Source organism: Diadema antillarum, unplaced genomic scaffold (assembly GCF_040938485.1).
Source record: "Diadema antillarum isolate AM-2024a unplaced genomic scaffold, OU_Dant_1.0 seq00000932_RagTag, whole genome shotgun sequence".
Taxonomy (NCBI): Eukaryota; Metazoa; Echinodermata; class Echinoidea; order Diadematoida; family Diadematidae; genus Diadema; species Diadema antillarum.
Window position 1 is genome coordinate 644,351 of NW_027271783.1, and position 7,900 is coordinate 652,250.

Below are 7,900 nucleotides of genomic sequence, written 5' to 3' on the forward strand. Positions count from 1 at the left end.
AAGGCATGCGAGGCCGGGTGAAAGCTTGATAAAAAGCTTGTTTACGGGATGTCGACAGTACAGCGGTATGTTGATTACGATGTGAGTGCATGACTTTGTATACAGTGTATACCTAGCGCGAAAACGCTATGAGACAAACGCAATTGAACATGAAGTCGCCCCTCTCAGTCGCTTTCATTGTTGCACGCACTGCTTGTGGAACCTAAGCTTTACTTGCTACATTGATCTATTTCTTCCTCTCTCAATTTCAGCTTGGCCTAGTGTACTTTCATCAAACAAAATGAGCAATAAATGTATACACTCTACAGTCTTATACATACCGCACGACTTCCGATTGTTGTTCGTGTGATCTCATTTCCTTTTTATTCGTATAATGGGATGGGCGGCAGGTAATAAACTTTGAGCCAGTTGTGAGTAAAATTCAGAAAAATCTAACCTCATTCTATCAAGACGGTATTCAGTGAAACGCCAATTCATGTGTCAAGACGACTTTTAAGTGAAATTAAGCAGAATGGATTAAAGAAATTTCTCTGAATCCGCACACAAATTACTTTGTCAATAAGATATGTAACTTTCTCTATTTTTCATCTTTTGCATGTTTTCATCAACATGTATTGTGATATTTGGTATAACGACACTTAATTGAACGACTTGTGCGTGATTATGTGAAATTATTGTTATGACAACATAATGATCTCACAATAGCAATTTTCTCTTAAAAGTCATCAATACGAGATTATTGCAACTCTACACTATAATTCTGTTATGCCGATGACATAACCCTGCCGGAAAGAACACAGTGTCCCATAGTGTGAGAAACACAGTGAACACAATGTGAACACAGTGTGAAATCTCTTCACACTGTTAAATTCAGAACAGTGTGAACACATTGTGAATCATCAATTCACAGTGTGACACAGAAAATTACCATATGAACACTCTGTGAGAAACCACACCATAGTGTGAAATCATCTCCACACTATTAAATTCGAGCATTTCACATAGTCGACTATGTGACCACACTGTGACCACACTGTGGGACACTGTGTTATTTCCAGTAGGCAATCCACCCCGTTTAATTACTTCCTTTCCAACAAGGAAAGTTTGTAAAGATTTGAGGTCAGGTTGATGGGGACCTGCGAGGTCATGCTTCCTCTCCTTCCTTAATTTAGCGCATGAGATTGCATATAACTTCACTGTTTTACAAAAAAAAAAGCAAGCGACAGGCATTAGAATATGATGACGTCATAGTGCATGCCTATGACGTGCTTCACATGGGAACAAGAAATATCAATTCTCCCCTTAATATTTTTAACTGAAGGAACAAAATTCCGTACACGCAAAAATAAAAAAAAACATGACTTTCCTAGAAGCCTATATTCCGATTAGTGTTGTCCATGGATATGAAACACACTTTCAAGCCCAGGTGCTCTGACGGAGGGCCAAGGCTCGAAAGCTCATTAGATGGGTTATTGCAAATACTACGGCGTCCATTGTCACATCTGTGTGTATGTGTGTTTGTATATATATATATATATATATATATATATATATATATATATATATGTTTGTATATATATATATATATATATATATATATATATATAGATTAAGATAGATAAATAGATATCATAAACACTAGTGAGCCAAGGAAATTGATTTTAATTTCATGTCTATTGTCTGATTTTGCGTCCCTGTTCCAATTCTTATCTGCTCCGACAATGTTCAATTAAGGAATATAATTTAATTAAAATAAGATATCAAAGAGGTATATTATAGTACTGCCAGTCTGTTCAGTTGGGATAGAACAGTATACATACTAACCGGATCAGCTATCAAGGGGATGACATAGAAGGGGACGTATTATCAGTATACGTGATATACAACGTTTCATGAGGAAGCAGTCGCGGTTACGTTTCTTAGATCACCGCGCGCCTTTATAGCGATATGATTTCAGATGGAATTGACGACACGACCTTACTTCTATACCCACCGCTCGTAAGAATATATCATTATGCGGGCGCGTTGCGCCGAGTAGAAGGAGCCGCTCACGGCCGTTTTCTCGCAACACATTCACATTTCCTTTGAACGGCAAACTCGAGTAAGTAATCTCGCAAGGAAACTGTTTGATATGGAAGTACAGCTGCGCATCATGCTGCGGTTGATTAAATTAATTAATGTAAATCATCTTCAAGAACTCGTTTTTCGACATGTATGATCATCGAATAGAGCGGTATTCCTTGCCCTCTTTGCTCGCTTCTACCGGGCTGTCTTTACTTGTGTGCTCGCGTGTTTCCTGAGTTTGTGTGCGTGCGTGTGTGTACGTGAGCGAGTTTTTTCTCCACCCCTCTACCACGTACTGTCAGTCCAATACAAAGCAAGCATGATAAGCACAATAATCAACAAAGGTGAGTTACTTGGGAGTATGCATAACATCGAAAAGGCATTTTGAACAATTATTCCTGTTGATATACTGCACCTGATCTTAATGGGTCACATTTTCTTCCACGTATCTTCTCACGATATTTCTAAAACTGAAGCTATGAATATTGTTCAGAATTATTATCATTTAAAAAAAAATCCAGCATTAGCTAATATTTGTGTGTTTCCTCACCAATACGAACGTCATTATTTTATGCAGTCAGTCAGTCAACTTTGAGAACTTTTAAAGACAAACCGGGTACTTAAAGAGGTACGGAAATATCATAATTTGAAATACATAAATACATCCCTTGATATCCACTGCCTGTAAGGAATCGCTCGGGGACTCTATAACGACAAAATATGATATGATTAGGAACGACATAACATGGTTTACAGAATGCATTATTGGTAGGAAACTTAAATGTATCATACAATGAATACAACAGCTGACAGAAGTAACGGCACTAAGAAGGTGATCCACTTTAGAATAGTTCATTTCCTTTCACATCCAGAATGGTCCAGAGCGCAATAGTATCTGGGGATAGGACATGATTATGCCTGATTATTCAGCGATAAATTGAGAAGAATCCGAAGCCGTAAGTCTTGAGTACATGACGCAAGGTAATGGACTATAGTCAAAACCTTCACATGTAATTGCTCTATAGATGATCATAAGCATCACATTTTCATACTAGGGAAGTGTCTATTTCTGGCTCCCCTGTCCCGTCATTCCGCGCGTGAATTGATGCCAGTGGTAACTATAAGATCGATATCGGCTTCTGTCATTGGTTAATTAGGCGGCCATCGTCACAATGGTTTTATCATCACGTATCTTAAAATTTAGCCGAGCTTTCCCTTCCCTTTCATCGTACACAGTTCTGGCCCACGATCTTTCCCTACGATGAACATTGGGACACGATTCATTGCAGGGGAATATATTTTGCTTGACTTTGATCATGTGTTGTTCGCAAGGCTTTTTTGAAGCTCTCATCGGTTTTTTTCTTTCCATTTTTACGCATTTCTGTTATTCATTTGTTAAAGTTCACTTTTATTCTGTCCTTCCTGTGGCTACTCCGTCAGTTCAGTTGTCGTTATTTTATTGCTGCTTGTTCTGATGTCATTTTTTTTTCTTGTTTTTGCATTCGCGGAACGCTTTTACACTATTTATAGAATTGCAACGGATTGGAACATCCTTTTACGACGAAAGTTCCATTTGTAAAAACCATCAACGCGAGCTGCATAATGAAGCAATGGGCTGTATCCCTTTCAAAGTTGTATTGCCTCTTTTATGCCGAAAAATTTTCATTCGAATGCAAAAGAAGAGAATATGTTATCATATGGGTTTCCATTATCATAAAAGGGTTGATATTTTCTGACCGTCGATTTAAAAGATAGTGCTTGACCAAAGGGCAGGTTGGCTATCTGTGAGACCAAACCGTTCCAATGTCTGCAACATCTTGTCAGACGACAGTATAGGTTTTGCTCGGTAACGTTGCCCGTGATGATCAAACTTCAGTTGTTATTAACTCACTGTATAATCTAAGTTGTGTGTGTGTTTGTTGTTGTTGTTGTTGTTGTTGTTGTTGTTGTTGTGTGTGTGTGTGTGTGTGTGTGTGTGTGTGTATGTGTGTATGTGTGTGTGTTTGTGTGTGTGGGATGGGGGTTCTTGTATTCGTCAGTTGATGCAGATTTCAAAATCTCCATTAACAGTGATCAATGACGGCTTCCAGTTTATATTTGTCTTCTATGAGGTGTTACCATGACATTTAATCCGTTGCATCTCATCCTGTTACAACGACACATTAAATTCTGCGATGTGTTTGACGCATTAGTCGTCCTTCTCTACATCTTGTCTTTATTTTTAGACTTCCTTTAAAGGAATTTGCGGATAATGACTGGAATCGCTCAAGGCTATATACATGAATGAAGAGGTTCTCCATGATTGAAACATTGAAACATATAACAGTAAAAAAAGCCAATAGCTATGACGCCGATTGCGATTTGAAGTTAGATCCATATATAAAGCTAGAAATGAAATACATTTGAAAGGTTAAAGTTTTTGGTGTTAAATAAGTTAAATAACAATGTTCAGTAAAAACAATTTACGCTTTAGTAAACTGATAAATGTGCTGCTAATGGTGACTCTCCTTTGTTATTGTGGTAATTTCTACATTTCTCCTTATACTTTTTACCATTTTTCTTTCTTTTTTTTTTTGGGGGGGGGGGGAGGTTTCATTCAAAAAGAAACACATAGGCTTATTTAAAATATTACCAATACTTTATGAGTTTAAAATTAGGTTGTGTTCTAGTCTAGAGGAAGGGTAGGTCTCTTGAAATCACATCCCTCTAGTTAAATAAAACGAAAAAAAGAGATAAAAACCAGGTAATCACGTAATGGCGTCATGGTCACGTGAAAAAAAGAGAGAATATTTTGTGAACAGAGAAAAAAAATCTGACATACACATTTTTCTATTCTTTTTTTTAGGCGGGGGGGGGGGGTGGCGGAGGGAGGTGTTTTATGTTTTATTTTTGCGTAATAGTTCTAAATGAATTACTGCCGCTATTCCTTCGATTTGTGTTCTGAGTGAAAACCACGAATACCTTTGAGGAAGAAGAAAGCTGTTATTACATTTAGTAAACTTCATGGATTACAGTATCTCTGACTTGCCATGCAATGCTATAAATCAGGCTATTGGGAATTGTATTTTGACCCATCACTAATGTAACTTGAGTGCAACGCCTGTTTCCGACTTGCAAATAAAGGCAGTGAGTGCACTTTGAATACATCTTCCATTAATTTTTCCTACGTTTCACGCACTAGACACTGGGTGCACCAAAAACAGAGATTGAAGATGCTCCGAGTTGGGATGGAATGGCCGTTGGGATGGGGGGACTCATAAGTTTTGCGGTAAAAGGTAGCAGTACTTTGCTTTCGCAAAACATCTCCCTGTTATATTTTCCATAAAATTTATTTCAGTATATCGTAATTGATAGCTAGGTATAGTGTGTGCTCAGTTTGAAGTTGTCTGGATATAAGCGAGTATCAGTTGGAGAACGTATACTGTCAGAGGATTCACGTTGTAAAAAATTTTACTTCTCTCTCGAACAGAGAAAAAAAATGCATTGATTTCAAACATTAATGTGTATTTATCAAATTTGACAGGCTTGAAGAGATACACATAGGACAATGTTTTGTTTGTTCTCTTTTTTTTTAGAGAGAGAAAAAACGAACTGTCTGAAGCAAGCTATCCATACGTTCATCCATTTCTATCACGTACTATTGAACAACCTGGTGCACCGCTCCCGGGAACTTCTCGTAGAAGAAAATGAAGATATTAATTGTATCTACACTCAGCAAAAAAAGAAGAAAGTAAACACTTTTTCCACCTAATGTTTTTCATAGAAGATTTTGATGAAAATGAATGTGTCATATACCATATCAAAGATTATTTAATTGGCTACCAACCTGGTAGGTTTATACAAAGGGAAATTTTACGCATGATTGAACACATTCGTTTTTGTCCTCCAAGGCAGAAAAGTAAAAATTGCAGAATTGGACATATTGAAATTCATTTGCAAATACCCTCCAAGATAGCAATGATAACAAAAGACCAATTTAACGCAATTCGAGACATGAATGAAATAGCAGAAATAGGTTTCCGTTCCCTTGTTTCCCTTTATATTCAGAACAAAAACATAGTGGGGAAACTGAAGGTGGAACATAAGCATTTTCATCAATTCAAACTTTAAATGACATAGGGAGTAAGCCGTAAAGGTGATAAAATCGACAGAATTTCTTCATTTTACCTTTTAATTAAAGAATTTAAGAAATCATGAGACAAATTCAATAACCAAATATTATTTCAAATTTTCTTAATTAGAATAGCGTTTCAAATCTAACTCTCTTTGTTACCATAATTTTTCTCTTATGTCTTTTGACTGCGGATTTGACAGAAGATTCTTCATTTTCCTCCATGATTTTTTGCCTTTCTGTATCTTTGGAGGGTTGTAGAGACATTATTGAGATCATATGTTGATGCTTTCAAATTAATTTGCATTTCTATTGTGTTGAATTTGCATTATTTTGTTGTTGTCATTATCATATGGGAGATCGAATACGCTTGAATAACAACTTGTCCATTTTGCAATTTTTACTTTTGTGCCTTGAAAGAGAAAAACGAATGTGTTCACTCATGCGTAAAGTTAACATTTTCATTGACCTACTAGGTTGATAGCTAATTAAATTACCTTTAACATGGTATATAAAACATTAATTTTAGTCAGATAGTCTATGAGACAGATAAACTTGAAAAGGTGTTTACTTTCTTTTTTTGCTGAGTGTATATTTTGTGCTCTGGAGTCAGAATTAAATTGAAGTGGTTAATTGAATAATATGCACAGTAGAACATAGCAGCCAAGATGAATTGCTGCTAACTTTACAATTCTATAAAATCACACACTAAGATATTTCAAATAAAAGTATAAAAACTTTGATAATATACATATACCCTTTACAAACTAAAACCTAGAAACTGTCAAAAACATTAAAAACAAAATACAGTATAGTGAAACATGAATATGATACCAAATCAATTACACAATAATATCGTCAAATATCTTGCAATCATTCTAAATAAATGAAGGGACGAAGATGTAAACAAGAAATAACTATTAATACTGACAGGATGCTATGTAAAATGATGATGCTATATGAAAAATATCTGATATACTGAGTTTTTGCTTCAACAGGTGACCTTAAAAATGTTCAAATTAAACAGGAATAGGATAAATTGTAACATTCTTTGTGTAGATGACATTCACACAGATCATATGCAACCGACAGTACTTTTCCAGCATTAAGCTGTGTAATATATTTCATCAGAATTCATGTTTTTATATATAGGAGACATGTAGAATTCTTAACTTTGACATCATTAATATTTAGGTACAATCTGTTCCACTGCAAGTAAAAATTGAAACAAGAACAATTTGCAACTGATTGACAAATTGCCCTACATCGACGTAAATAAGCACTGAAAAAATCATGGGCGTACATACTCGAGCAGGATTCGAGCCTACGACCTCCTGATCACAGGACAGGCGTCATCTCCACTAGACCACCGAGCTTTCGCCCGACAGCAAGTGTTGGTTCTACTCCTTATAGCATGCAGCGGTTACTGCTTAATTATTAAAATTATAAATTTGAATTCAAATTATGAATTCATGAATTTGAAGAACAATTCGTATCTCGAATTTCTAAACATATAGACTGCGTAAGATTACTAGTATACCTTCCATTGGTGTTGCTTTATGGGCGTGTCTTTTCATATTCATATCACACTGTTGTGCTTATCTTTTATAGGTCTTTATGATATCGCACTTCTTCTTTTTTTTTAGGAAAAAGTATTATTGTGTTTATCGTTGGCTTGATATCTCAGCGCTTATCATTTCTTACAACGTTCCTATTAGATATCTG